Here is a 16,060-nt window from a genome sequence, read left to right as displayed (position 1 = left end):
ATTCCTTTTATATTCTTTGAAGACACTGGGAGAGAATAAAAAACAAACTGCAGTGCTTCTTGCATCCTTATAAGAACGCAGTCTTGGGACAACCACTTCATTCCAGAGACGCCGCGACCTTACCTCACTGAAAAAGGCGTGAAGTACCTTCAAGTGTTGCGCTACCGCAATTTGCATCTCTGTGACTTCATTAGAAACTGTGGCACCATTTATTTTTCACTTCAGGTGTCCTGGCGCGGCACCTATAATGCTGTGCGAATGTAAACACGACGTGTTATTTCTCGAGGTGATTCGATTACGTATCTTACAAGCAATGATTTTCCACCACGTAACACTGTGTCGTTGTTGTTGTGGTCTTCTGTCCTGAGACTGCTTTGATGCAGCTCTCCATGCTACTCTATCCTGTGCAAGCTTCTTCATCTCCCAGTACCTACTGCAACCTACATCCTTCTGAATCTGCTTAGTGTATACATCTCTTGGTCTCACTCTACGATTTTTACATTCCACGCTGCCCTCATATGCTAAATTTGTGATCCCTTGATGCCTCAGAACATGTCCTAGCAACCGGTCCCTTCTTCTTGTCAAGTTGTGCAACAAACTCCTGTTCTCCCCAATTCTATTCAACAACTCCTCGTTAGTTAAGTGATCTACCACTCTAGTCTTCAGCATTCTTCTGTAGCATCACATTTCGAAATATTCTATTATCTTCTTGTCCAAACTATTTATCGTCTATGTTTCACTTCCATACATGGCTACACTCCATACAAATAATTTCAGAAACGACTTCCTGACACTTAAATCTATACTCGATGTTAACAAATTTGTCTTCTTCATAAATGCTTTCCTTGCCATTGCCAGTCTACATTTTATATCCTCTCTACTTCGACCCCAAATAGCAAAACTCCTTTGCTGCTTTAAGTGTCTCATTTCCTAATCTAATTCCCTCAGCATCACCCGACTTAATTCGACTACATTCCATTATCCTCGTTTTGCTTTTGTTGATGTTCATCTCATATCCTCCTTTCAAGACACTGTCCATTGCGTTCAGCTGCTCTTCCATGTCCTTTGCTGTCTCTGACAGAATTACAATGTCATCGGCGTACCTCAGAGTTTTTAGTTCTTCTCCATGGATTTTAATTCCCACTCCGAATTTTTCTTTTGTTTCCTTTACTGCTTGCTCAATATACAGATTGAATGACATCCGGGAGAGGCTACAACCCTGTCTCACTCCCTTCCCAACCACTGCTTCCCTTACATGCCCCTCGACTCTTATAACTGCCATCTGGTTTCTGTATAAATTGTAAATAGCCTTACGCTCCCTGTATTTTACCCCTGCCACCTTTAGAATTTGAAAGAGAGTATTCCAGTCAACATTGTCAAAAGCTTTCTCTAAGTCTACAATTGCTAGAAATGTATGTTTGCCTTTCCTTAACCTTTCTTCTACGATACGTCTTAAGGTCAGTATTGCCTCACGTGTTCCAATATTTCTACGGAATCGACACTGATCTTCCCCGAGGTCGGCTTCTACCAGTTTTTCCGTTCGTCTGTAAAGAATTCGTGTTAGTATTTTGCAACTGTGACTTATTAAACTGATAGTTCGGTAATTTTCACATCTGTCAACACCTGCTTTCTTTGGGATTGGAATTATTATATTCTTCTTGAAGTCTGAGGGTATTTCGGCTGTCTCATACATCTTGTTCACCAGATGGTAGAGTTTTTTCAGGACAGACTCTTCCAAGGCCGTCAGTAGTTCTAATGGAATGTTGTCCACTCCCGGAGCATTGTTTCGACTCAGGTCTTTCAGTGCTCTGTCAAAATCTTCACGCAATATCCTATCTCCCAATTCATCTCCATCTACATCTCTTCCATTTTCATAATATTGTCCTCAAGTACATCACCCTTGTATAGACCCTCTATATACTCCTTCCACCTTCCTGCTTTCCCTTCTTTGCTTAGAACTGGATTTCCATCTGAACTCTTGATATTCATACAAGTGGTTCTCTTTTCTCCAAACGTCTCTTAAATTTTCCTGTAGGCAATATCTATCTTACCCCTAGTGAGATAAGCCTCTACATCCTTACATTTGTCCTCTAGCCATCCCTGCTTAGCCGTTTTGCTCTTCCTGTCGATCTCATTTTTGAGACGTTTGTAAACCCTTTTTGCGTGCTTCAATTGCTGCATTTTTATATTTTCTCCTTTCATAAATTAAATTCAATATTTCTTCTGTTACCCAAGGATTTCTAGTAGCCCTCGTCTTTTTACGTACTTGATCGTCTGCTGCCTTCACTACTTCATCCCTCAAAGCTACCCATTCTTCTTCTACTGTATTTCTTTCCCCCCATTCGTGTCAATTGCTCCCTTATGCTCTCCCTGAAACCCTGTACAACCCCTGGTTTAGTCAGTTTATCCAGGTCCCATCTCCTTAAATTCCCACCTTTTTGGAGTTTCTTCAGCTTTAATCTACAGTTCATAACCAATAGATTGTCGTCAGAGTCCACATCTGTCCCTGGAAATGTCTTACAATTTAAAACCTGGTTCCTAAATCTCTGTCTTACCATTATATAATCTATGTGATACCTTCTAGTATCCCCAGGATTCTTCCATGTATACAACCGTCTTTTATGATTCTTGAACCAAGTGTTAGCTATGATTAAGTTATGTTCTGTGCAATATTCTACCAGACAGCTTCCTCTTACATTTCTTACCCCAAATCCATATTCACCTACTATGTTTCCTTCTCTCCGTTTTCCTACTCTAGAATTCCAGCCACCCATGACTATTAAATTTTCGTCTCCCTTCAGTACCTGAATAATTTCTTTTATCTCATCATACATTTCATCAATTTCTTCGTCATCTGCAGAGCTAGTTGGCATATAAACTTGTACTACTGTAGTAGGCATGGGCTTTGAGTCTATCTTGGCCACAATCATGCGTTCACTATGCTGTTTGTAGTAACTTACCCGCACTCCTATTTTTTTATTCATTATTAAACCAACTCCTGCATTACCCCTATTTGATTTTGTATTTATATACCTGTATCCACCTGACCAAATGTCTTGTTCCTCCTGCTACGCCGGCCGAAATGGCCGTGCGGTTCTAGGCGCTACAGTCTGGAACCGAGCGACCGCTACGGTCGCAGGTTCGAATCCTGCCTCGGTCATGGATGTGTGTGATGTCCTTAGGTTAGTTAGGTTTAATTATTTCTAAGTTATAGGCGACTCATGACCTCAGAAGTTAAGTCGCATAGTGCTCAGAGCTATTTGAACCATTTTGAACCTACTGCGACCGAACTTCACTAATTCCCACTATATCTAGCTTTAACCTATCCATTTCCCTATTTAAATTTTCTAACCTACCTGCCCGATTAAGGGATCTGACAGTCGACGCTCCGATCCGTAGAACGTCAGTTTTCTTTTTCCTGATAACGCGACGTTCCCTTGAGTAGTCCCTGCCCGGAGATTCGAATGGGGGACTATTTTACCTCCGGAATATTTTACCCAAGAGGACGCCATCATCATTTAATCATACAGTAAAGCTGCATGCCCTCGGGAAAAATTACGGCTGTAGTTTCCACTTGCTTTCAGCCGTTCGTAGTACCAGTACAGCAAGGCCATTTTGGTTAGTGTTACAAGGCCCGATCATTCAATTATCCAGTCTGTTGCCCCTGCAACTACTGAAAAGGCTGCTGCCCTCTTCAGGAACCACACGTTTGTCAGGCCTCTCAACAGATACCCCTCCATTGTGGTTGCACCTACGGTACGGCCATCTGTATCGCTGAGGCACGCAAGCCTCCCCACCAACGGCAAGGTCCATGGTTCATGGGGTGAAGCTGTGAATAAAACGTATTGCTACGCATCCAAGAAATCTGCTTTTTACATGCATTCATAACTGTGCATTTGTCTCATTCATCTGTTGTTAGATTGGCATCCACTCCCTCCCGAATGGAGAACCAGAGTTTTAGGACGATTGGGAATTCCACATTTCTGAGACTACTTTGGCCACATGATAGGATTTTTCAAGGCGTCAATGCTTATGACTTGCAAAATTACAACCGACGGTTAATTGATATCTATACTCTTTGCTTACACAGCATCTTGAGCGATGGCGGTTAGAAACTGAGCGGCAAGCTGTACCCTGTGTCGGTCCATATTTTGTATTTTTATTTTTCTTATTTTAATTGCTTCTAGTTGTAGCTTACACACTATGTGGCCGAAAATATTTGGATACAGACATGAAACTGCAATGTACCTTTTCTGTTCACGAGTCCCAGTCAAGCACATAGTGAAGTCTTTTAGTCGTCTTTTAATAACATTATAATAATGGTTTGAACCAGAATGCTGCTATAACTGATGTGGTTTTATTGCTGTTGCCTATACAGTAGCAACAGGCCTTTTTGAGGTCTGTGGCCATCTCCAGGCTATTTGCAGGCAAATACGTTTTGCTACTTGCTGCAAAATTATAACAAATAACAATTTTGTTTGATTGTTTTGGTACTTACATCCTAATTGCACCGTTTCATTGTCTTCTACTCTTACTAACTCAGCGCCCGCAGCTTCGCTCGCGTAGCCTGTCTGGTGCGCACAGATTCTTCTTGTCTTTAAGGGAATTTTTATGTTATTCACAAACTGTAATACCCTTTTAAACAAGTCATTTTGATTAAGGCCGTTTATGTTGGTCTTTTCTGAATGTACTTCCGACCAAAAAGTGATTCTGGTAGCTGCAGTCAGAACTTTCTGTTAACCGTGGCTTTTGAGTTCTTATGGTGATATTTCCATAGAAACTTCATCCCCTAACACATTCATTTATTTCCAACCAAGAAATGAATTACCAGTTTTTATACATTTAGCCTTAAAAGTTTTTTAATACACCGAAATATTTTCTTAACAAATTTTATCAGCTAGCTCACTCCCTTAAGGGTCGAATTAAAAAAAACTGGAAGGTGTATTTTTTTAAAAATTTTTAATTGGGAAGTCAAATACCACTTTTCGTCGATTTAGCTTATGGTGATATTTCCATAGAAACTTCATCCCCTAACACATTCATTTATTTCCAACCAAGAAATGAATTACCAGTTTTTATACATTTAGCCTTAAAAGTTTTTTAATACACCGAAATATTTTCTTAACAAATTTTATCAGCTAGCTCACTCCCTTAAGGGTCGAATTAAAAAAAACTGGAAGGTGCATTTTTTTTAAAATTTCTAATTGGGAAGTCAAATACCACTTTTCGTCGATTTAGCTTTCAAAATGATTTATAGTTCAGTAATATGCGATTTGTGAGGCCAGCTTGATGCAAAACACTTTTGTTTTTTATTTATTTATTCCCCAAACTTGTTTCAGCAACAAATATCGCCATCGTCAGTGGATCCTTTAAATCTAAAACATGTAAAAAATAGCATGGTAATAAAGCACTGTAACGCATTATTACGTGTGTACAGTTTGTTTTTTAAATATTGTTTTCCGTGAATACTTTCATTATACCTTACTCATTATATACTATCTGATCAAAAGTATCCGGATATTAATGTGGGGTGTGTCCACCCATCACGCTTATGACGGCTTTTACTCTGCTGGAGACACTTTCAGTGCGGCGTCTGAATGTCTGGTTAGCACACTGCACTCGCATTCGGAAGGACGACGTTTGAAACCCGCGTCCGGCCATCCTGATTTAGGTTTTCCGTGATTTCCCTAAATCGCTTCAGTCAAATGCCGGGATGGTTCCTTTGAAAGGGCACTGCCGACTTCCTTGCCCGACTTCCTTCCCCATCCTTCCCTAATCCGATGGAACAGACGACCTCGCTGGCCTCCTCTTCCGAATCAACCAGCCATCCACACTGGAGCAAAGTTCCAAAGGCGTTCCATTAGGATCAGGTCTGGATTCTGTGGAGATTCTGGGGAGGCCAGTCCATTTCAAAAATCTTATTGCCCACAAGCTATCGCCTCAAAAATGCCGCTTTATAATAGGGTGCATTGTCACGTTCATACAGACAATCATAGTCTCCGAACTGTTCCTCTGCTACACGCAGAACACAAGGTTATAAAATGTGGTTTCGCACTTAGTATATTCTTAAGCTCTATAAGGGAACCACGCCCTGAACACGGAGAACAGCCCCTTACCGTAACATCATCTCTTTCGAACTCCACCTTTGGCACTGTACATGGTGGCACACAGCGTTCTTAAGGCATCTGCCAAACGCAAAGCCTTCCGTCGGTTTGCCACATTATATCGTGATACATCACTTGAAATCACTTGTTTCCTGTCATCCGATACCCACTGGTGCTTACACCACCTCATGTGTCTCTCAGCCCTGACAAGAAATACATGGCTTATGAAGAGCAGATCGACCATTACTCCACGACAAAACAGTGCTCTAAGTGGACTGCTGTCAGCAGCTGGGAACTTACTAGTGATTCCTTCCTCTGATTTCATGAGTGTTTTTTTTTTTTTTTTTTTTTTTTTTTTTTTTTTTTTTTTTTTTTTTTACATACCCCCTCCGCGATGCTCGTCGGTCCCTGTTCGTCAGTGCAGGAGGTCTGGCTGGTCTTGCGCTGTTGTTGCTCCCTGATGTTTCCACTTTACAGTCACATCTCCAGCAGTCGACTTTAGAAGTGTCAAAATGTCCTTGTGATTTGTTACTCAGGTGAAATCCAAGGACAAGTACAGGTTTCAAGTAACTGAGCTCCCCGGACCGACTCATTCTGCTCTTACTCCTTCCATCCTGACAACACGGTACACCCCGCCTCCTTTTATATTGGTGGTTCCACCTCGTGACATATAATGGTCAATTTCCTAGTACAAAGGGATGTCCGAATGTTTTTGATGATACAGTGTACATTACAGTATAGTTTTAAGGTTGTTGTCGCTGTTTGCGGCATATTTTCTGTGTTTTTCTGTTGCCGTTTTCCTCGGCATGTATCATAGCATTTGCAACTGTCTGAGCGGCTGTTAGTAAACAGATACAAAACCGTGAACTTACGTATAACAGCGTTATAAAATTGGGATTGCGGTAGTGTTATAGTGTTATGGATACAGTTTTGGTGTGTACTATTCTGTTACTTAGTTTCGCGTGTACTCACAATCGTTGGACGGCTATCAGCTGCTTTTATACACAGAAAAACGTAACTTTCGTATTTCATTCATAATCCAAAAAATTACATCTTGCTGTTCGTGTGTGTCACAACAAATGTATCGCATGTTGCGAGAAGGGCATGAAAATTGTAGCGGGAGTTCTGATGACTTCTGTTTCTCATTTATGACCGTATGTGTGAATTTTTGGGGAGTGGTTCGTTTTCGTGTGTGTCCTTTCTGGTCTGCGTTGTGTTTTCGTTTATTACGTTTTTCCCTTCCACTACAACCTTTTGTATGTAATAATTTTCTTCTGTTGTTAGTTATCGGTAAAAACTGTTGCTGTGTTTCAGGATGTGTTGATCACTTTCGGTATTATTGGGGTTATGGTTTTCTTTTCATTAGGTGTTCCGCGGAATTGGAATGTGTGTTGACACTCTGTAGAGCTCTCGTGGGCTCTGCGTACCTCGTTCATAAATTCCTGCTTGTTTGTCCTATGTATTGAGCCTGACAGGAGTTACATGTCAGTTGGTATATTACTGCATTGCTGGATTTGTCTGAGGTTCTTTTGTCTGTTCTTAGCCTTTTTTGAAATTTGTCTGTTCTGAATGTTATGGGGATCCCTTCCTTTTCAAGATGTTTTCAATTCTACATAATATTTTATTATTGTATTTTAGCGTGCACCATCTGTTTTTTCTTCCTGATGTGGTGTGGTCTGCTTTATTGTCTGTGTGTTCTGCCTCTGGGTTTTCAGATCCTTTGGTTGTGCTCTTGAGTGGGTGGCCATTATTTTTATGTTTCATTTTTATCTCGCTGTTGAACCTGTTTATGATGTTTGTTTTGTAGTCGTTTTAAATAACAACTTGTTTGGTTACATTTAATTCCTGTGTGCAGTTTTCTGGTTTAAGATGTGTTCTGTTTATCGTGTGAAGCATGTGTGTGAAACTGGCATATTTATGCACTGTTGGGTGGTTGAATGAGCTGTGGATGACAGTGCTTGTGGATGTGGGTTTTCTGTGGCTGGAAAATTCATGTTGGTGATTGTTTCTTGTAATTGCAAGATCCAAGAAATTTAGTTTCTTGTGTGTTTCTTCTTTCCCCTTTTTCAATTGTGGAGCGGATTTGTGGGAGTAGATATTACTCTGTAGCTCTTCTGTCCTATTTTGTGCTTCATCTACAAGACAGATTCTGCCATCCAAATATCAGTACCAGTAAATTATTCTGTATCCTTCTTGTTTTACACTGTTGTTGAATACTGTGTTCTCTATATGATCCAAGAAAATGTTGGCCGATGTTCCACTGATACGATACCACATAGGTAGCCCCCCTTGTTGCAGGTAGAAGTTATTGTTGAAAGTGATGTAGTTTTGTTCTGTGATTAGCGTAAGAATGGATGACATTTCATTTATTTGTGTGTCTGGGATTTTCTTGCATTTTAGCTGTTGTTCAGTAATGTTTATAGTTTCTTCTGTGGGTATGTGTGTGTACTTAGATTTAATGTCAAAATACACCAGTTTTGCTCTTGGGGGGGATGTTGATGTACTTAATTTTCTCTGTTATGTCTCCATTTTTTCTGAGGCTACTGTTGTATGTTTATGCGTATGTTTTCGGTAGGAATGTGTGCATGCGTCTCCCTAGTAAACAAGAAAGGGCTTTTCTGACGTCCACCACTAGCCTGACTTGTATAAGAGACTTGTGGACCTTTGGGATGGTCGTTAAGAGAGGAGCTTTAGTATTCCTTTGTGTCATTCTTTTTCTCTGGTTCGGTGTGAAGGGGTGTGTGTGTATGTGTGTGTGTGTGTGTGTGTGTGTGTGTGTGTGTGTGATGAACAAAAACTAAAACCCCACTAACATCGAAATTGATCTGCATATCCTAAAACACAACAACAGTTTATACCGACAGCTAACAATAGAAGAACGTTATTACATACAAAAGGCCATAGTGAAAGGGATAACACTAATAAACAAAAACACAACACTTTGCAACGATACCCCTTTTACCGCTTTGAGCAAACCGACCCAGGACGCAGAACAGAAAGCACACACACGCAGAAGAACCATTGCCCCATCATACACAGAGACATAAAATGAGGAACAGAAGGCGTCAGAACTCCCGCTAAAATTTTCGTAGCCTCCTCGCAACATGCGATACATATGTCACGACACACGCGAACAGCAGGATGTTTTAATGTTTTGGATTATGAATGAGATGCGGACGTTACGTTTTTCTGTGTATAAAAGTAGCTGCAAGCCGCCCAACAAACGTGAGTACACGAGAAACTAAGTAACAGCCTATTACATACCAAAACTGTACCCACAACACTACCGCAGTTCCTGTACTTGTTTTGTAACAGCCGCTCACAAAGTTTCATATGACATGATGTATGCCGAGAAAAACGGCAACAGAAAAATAAAGAAAATATGCCGCAAACAGCGACAACAATCTTAAAGCCATGCCGTAATGTACAATGAATAAGGTATAATGAAAGTATTCACAAAAAACAATATTGAAAAAACTAACAGTACACAAGTACTAATGTTTCACACTGCTTTATAATTATGCTATTTCCCGCATGTTTTAGATTTAAAAAAACCCACTGATGATAGCAATATTTGTCGCTGAAACTAGTTTGGGGAGTAAAAAAATAAATAATAAAAGTGTTTGCCATCAAGGCGGACTCACAACTCCCATATTGCTGTGTTTGCACGCAAATACGGACCAAATGGAATAATTCGAGAATAAAATTATTGATTTAGTAATTCTCTGATAATGATTTATCTTCAAAGAAAACTTTCGTCCACTGTTATATCTCTCAGTGGTTGACTTTGGAGAAATGTTGACAAGTATGTCGTTTATTTCTGAGTGAGAAACAGACATTAATTTCATGGATTTTTCTTTGAAAATGAATTCACAATGAAATATTTTCTTAATACTTTTCAAGCCCAGTTTCACCGCTTCTGGGGGGGATTTTCTAAACACACTGATATATACTTTTTATATCTAACTAAGAAGTTAAATACCAATTTTCATAGCTGTAGCTGTAAAATGCCTTAGTAGTAGTTTAATAATGACTTACTTGCACAAATGCTTTCTTCAGCCACTATATCACCCCCGTAGTAGTTAAATTTACAAAAATGCTAAAACAAACATTTGTTTAAGAAATCAAATATCAGTTTTCGTAATTCTAGCTTCAAAATAGTGATATATTTCAGAAAAACATTACGGCCCCTATTTCAGCCCCATAGCGGTGGAATTTGGAAAAATCGGGTTTTAAGCGATGCCTACAGCATAAGCAGTATGTGCTATAACACCCCAAATATAGAGCCCATAATGAAATCCCTTTTGACAGCAAAAGATATAAAAATTAGTTATCCTGACCTTGACGGTACCTACTGGCAACAAAATATTAACACTATTGAAAGTTTGACCTACAGAAATACTAGGGAACTAACAACATCTATTCCACGGAAATAAATAAATGAAAGACTGTCAGATGATCACTTAATCTACAAAGCATGAAACTCTAAATAAAGAATTCTAAACATATGCTTTACGAAGATTAAGACCCAGACGAGATTGATCAGAGATAACATTTATCCAAGAAAAGAGCTGTAGCCGCATCGAGCTGCAAGTTCGCTGCGACTACAATGAAAAACTTCTATGGAGAAGTTAATTTGCTCTCTTGTAGACGTCGAGATAGAAGAACGCTTATTGACGGATACTAGATAGTTTCAGACCGATCTGGAATTTTAAAGTTTTTCGAGTATCGTCTTGACGTATTAGTCAAAGTTCTGAAGTAAAGTGATAGAACATTTACCGTTTAGCTAGACAACGGAACAGATATTATACGCGAGGGAAAAGTAACTCGTCAGATACTTAATCAATTCTGGGACTTGGTTGTCGTGATCTGTGATCGTCACGAACATTGAAGGACACAGCAATATACCAAACGCCTACATAAACTCTACAAATAGACTTGAGTAGGAAACATATACACGCAATCATGAAGAAGCTACGCCGTGTTGTCGGAAGCTGTAGTTAGTGTCAGAATTGCTGATGTAACTCGTAGCTTCAATTCCTTGAATGACATATCGGTGTGCTTTCTAGTGCAGTGGTTAGATAATTCAGAAGTTCAATAAACTCAGTTATAACTTTAATACTTTATGTCGTCTACATCATTTAATTGAACTTTATCTTGATAGAACGCCGGAGCTAAAGGTGATTGAGTGACATTATAAACAGCGAACCGTAATGGAATATTTTATTACGACGCTCTCTGTACGTTATTTAGAGAATACGTTATCTCTGGATTTACGATGTAGGAGTTGTTGAATTAGCACCGTAGCGTAACATTAACGACGCCATAATTTTCACAAGTCAACATCCTCGCAAGTCTATAATGTGGCATCAGATTTAATGGTGGAACTTATAGTTAGAGGTATCATATTACCTACGTTTGAACATTCATTTGCAAACCGGGCACCAAAACTACTGTTATCAAGTTTCGCGTAAGCTTATAAGCCCGTCGCGAACACGCGAAGGATATTTGGTTTATTGTGTCAGATAAAGGGAGTTGTTGCGGTACCGAGTGGTGCAGTAGCAGTAAAGAAGACAGACATCCTTCAAACACCATTGCTTCAATTATAAGCGGGGGCCGCTTATGCATTTCGGCGTGCTGCTCCATCGATACGCGGATATCTGTTAAAGGAAGATAGTATCTGAAACTAAACAAACAAAGCGAGGATTTTGTTTCAACGGTTACAGATCGGAGTTCTCGTGATCGACGGACGCCGACCTGTGTCAACCAGACTTGAACAACCATCCTTATCGGAGCCGACACACACACATGCCACAATGCATACAGTGTACAGTAAATACCTGTGGCCTAGGGTTGGCGCCTGTGATTAGTGATCGAAACGTCCTCGGTCCTGGATTCTAACCCTGCCACCGTTTAAATTTTGAATAAAAATCATTAGCTTTGTCGGCCGATGACTTTCAAGCATAAGAAACGGCGCTCATTCTGCCAACGGCTTTGTCAAAGAGGAAGGAGGAGCGAACAAATGTGAAGTGCACTCTCTTGCCCTTAGGATGGGAAACTGCTCCTAGACATGGCAGAATCAGCAATGATGAACGGGACGAGGATGCAGAAGGTAAAGGAAATTACTGTATTAACGACACACAGGAAATGCGCCTGTAATTGGAAAAGTCTTATGACGATCTCAGCACTGCAAAAGGTTCTGGACTAGTCCTTCATTCGGATTTCCGGCAGGGGACAGCCAAGCTGGAAGTGAACATGGGGAAAAGTTGAATAACCAATGAAAGGCAAACGTTCTATGAGTCGGGACGTGGAATATCAGAAGTACGAACGCTGTGGAGAAGCTAGAAAATCTGAAAATTGAAACACAAAGGCTCAATTTTGATTTGGGCGGGGAGAGTAGTGACGTGAAACGGAAAGAAGGCAAGGATTTCTGGTCAGGTGAGTGTAGATTAGTATCAACAGCATAAGACAATTATGTAACGGGAGTAGGTTTAGTTATGAATAGGAAGGTACAGCGGAGAATGTATTACCGTGAACAGGTCAATGACAGGATTGTTTTCATCAGAATCATCAGTCAACCCAGCACCGAAAACGATAGTTCAGCTATACATGTCGACATCGCAAGCTGAAAATGAAGAGATAGTGAAAGTGTATGAGGATATTGAACGGGTAATTCAATACGTCAAGGGAGATGAAAATCTAATAATAGTCATAAGGACCTAGAATGCGGTTGTAGGGGAAGGAGTAAAAGAAAATGTTACGAGAGTATATAGACTTGCTACTAGGAACGAGAGAGGAGGATGGCTAACTGAGTTCCGCAATACATTTCAGCTACTAATAGCGAATACTTTGTTCAATACATTTCAGCTAGTAATAGCGAATACTTTGTTCAAGAATCACAAGAGGAGAAAGTATAGTTGGAAAAGGCAGGGACCGATTCCTGACTGGAACTGGAGGAGAAAAGATCCTATGAACATGTGTCCGGAAATGGACGGTGCGCGTGCAACGACAACAGATCGTCCCGGAACACAGTACACAGGTGCATCACATCCTCGCCACAACAAACGTTCAAAGTGGCCTCCATGGGAAGCAATGCAAGTTGATGATGCCTGTTCTGGTAAAGGCTGCTTCGTCGGCAAAGAAGATTGATGACAGAAATCGCATAACTGTGATGATCTGGTGCAAAAATCATCGACAAAATCCTTCATGTAGAGGGAAATGCGTTGCTGTTAATCCTTGCACTGGTTATAGGTGATAGAAGTAGTAGCGGTTGTCATGCAGGATACGTATAATCATACTTTGGCTTACACCATGTTGGCGAGCTACTTGCCTGGAGCTTGTACTATGGTTCGTCTCAATATCCTGTAGAAGCCGGTGCTTCAAATCTGGTGTACACACAGTCCGCCGCCCCGCCACCATGTCCGTTCGTCTGTCTAATAGCAGCCACGATCACACGAACGCCCAAAACAGGCTTGAAATGTTGTTTAGTCTGGGTACTTGTCTTGACATACCTGTGCTGCCTCTCGTCCGTTTCCATCTGCTTGGCCCTACACAAGCACCATGCTGCTGTACCAGTGCTGAAAACCCTTAGCGCCAGCCTGATGTACAACACTGCTGCATGTACAACGATTAAAGGGATACTATACATGATATGCGAGGGTACGTCTATTGTCACCACTTGAGGTAAATCACGTAGTTGGATTACCTTGACCGCCCAGAGAAAGTAGCTGTCGCTGGAGGTGATATAACGTGGAATGAAATTCCAAGTACTCATTACATCGACATAGTTGTTAGTTGCATGAGAACGAGAATGGAGCGGACAATGATACCCAAATGCGAGCACTGTGAAAAACTGTATCTAGTGGTTCCTCAGTCGCCAAAACTCCTCTCGCTATCAGTGTCTAGGTGATTGGCTTCTTGAATAGCTGATCTCCTATTTTGCTATGGGCGTTTTCGCAAACATCTGCGCAGACTCCACATAATCAACATTCATTTTGTTGCTGTCGGAAAAAGGACGACACGTACCATCTTTCCTTGGAGCGTCCAAGGAGACATAACAGTAAGAAGTCTTACACAAATTTCTGCACCTTGCTCATCAGTTGTCAACCTGTGCGATGTTTTTGTTGTTAATGGAAGAGCCCACTTTCCTGTTATATTGTCTTTGCAGGTCCACTTCTAAGCTCCAACACAGTTCAGTTCATGTGTTAGGTACATTGCTATAGCAGTGATCTGCAACGTAATTCGTACCATCTGTAACATTATTTGTGTACTGCTATTGCATGAAAAAATAAGCAGTCTGTATAGCGTGAGACAAAGGATAACAAACGAACTAAAATAATTAAAAAATTAACATTTAACTTGATTTTTAGAGTGTCACGAATGTTAATTTAATTTCCCGTTCTCTACATAAGTCCTTGTCTTTATAACCCAAAGAGTTGGTTTTCAATCTGGCAATTATTAAAACATTCGAATCATTAAGAGCTTTGGAACAGATATTTACGGCAAATGTGGTGTTGATGTTGTGACATTCAGTCCAAAGACTCGCTAGATGCAACTCTCCATGTTAATCTATTCTCCGCAAGCCTCTTCACCTCCTAACAACTACTGGGACCTACATCCTTCTGAATCTGCTTACTGTATTCATCTCTTGGACTCCCTCTACGATTTTTACCCTCCAGTACTAAATTGTGGGCCGTGCGGTTCTAGGCGCTACAGTCTGGAACCGAGCGAACGCTACGGTCGCAGGTTCGAATCCTGCCTCGGGCATGGATGTGTGTGATGTCCTTAGATTAGTTAGGTTTAATTAGATCTAAGTTCTAGGCGACTGATGACCTCAGAAGTTAAGTCGCATAGTGCTCAAAGCCATTTTTTGAACTAAATTGTGGATCCCTTGATGTCTCAGAACGTGTCCTACCAACCGACCTCTTCTTCTAGTCAAGTTGTGCCACAAATTCCTCTTCTCCCCAACTCTGTTCAGTACCTCTCCGTTAGTTCCATGATCTATCCATCTAATCTTCAGCTTTCTTCTGTAGCACAGCGTTTCAAAAGCTTCTGTTCTCTTCTTGTCTAAAGTGTTTTTCTCTTCCATCTATGGCTACACTCAATGCAGAAAAGACTTCCTGACACTTAAATCTAGACTCGATGTTAACAAATTTCTTTTCTTCATTAACGCTTTTGTTGCCATCGCCAGTCTACATTTTATATCCTCTCTGTTTCAACCATCGTAATTATTTTGCTGCAAAAATATCAAAACTCATTTACTACTTTAAGTGTCTCATTTCCTAATTTAATTCCCTCATCATCGCCGACTTAATTCGACTGCATTCCGTTATCCTCGTTTTGCTTTTGTTGATGTTCATCTAGTATCTTCCTTTCAAGACACTGTCCACTTCGGTCAACTGCTCTTCTATGACCTTTTCTGTCTCTAACAGAATTTCGGTCTCATCGGCGGACCTCAAAGTTTTTATTTTTTCTCCCTGGACTTCAACTCCTACTCCAAATTTTTCTTTTATTTCCTTTACTGCTTGCTCTATATATACAGGGTGAGTCGCGTAAGAATTAACACCCCCTTTATTCCGGAGGCGATTGCACGTATCGGCATGCGGTTTTCGGCGAATCATAGCGGACTATGGGGCACATACGTTGGTACATGCACAATAATCACAACGTTTATATTGACCGAGATAATGAGGCAAGTACATGTTTTTCAAATGGGACGCTATACTTTTTTAACGCTCTGGAAAAGACGCGTATAGTGATGTAACGCATGTTCCTATTGTGATTCAAACTTTGCTTAAATGAGGGGGGATGAAGATTTACCTACGTAGCGTAGGCCGTGCATGCTGCATAGAGCACGGCAACTCGGCCTGCGGGTCGCGCGAGGCGTGTTGTACGGTCTGCAGCCGCTTCCGACCGCCTCGACCTTCAATCGTACAATATTTCCCAGCGCCTTTTAA

Source organism: Schistocerca cancellata, chromosome 7 (genome assembly GCF_023864275.1).
Source record: "Schistocerca cancellata isolate TAMUIC-IGC-003103 chromosome 7, iqSchCanc2.1, whole genome shotgun sequence".
Classification (NCBI taxonomy): domain Eukaryota; kingdom Metazoa; phylum Arthropoda; class Insecta; order Orthoptera; family Acrididae; genus Schistocerca; species Schistocerca cancellata.
This window is presented reverse-complemented; position numbering follows the sequence as displayed.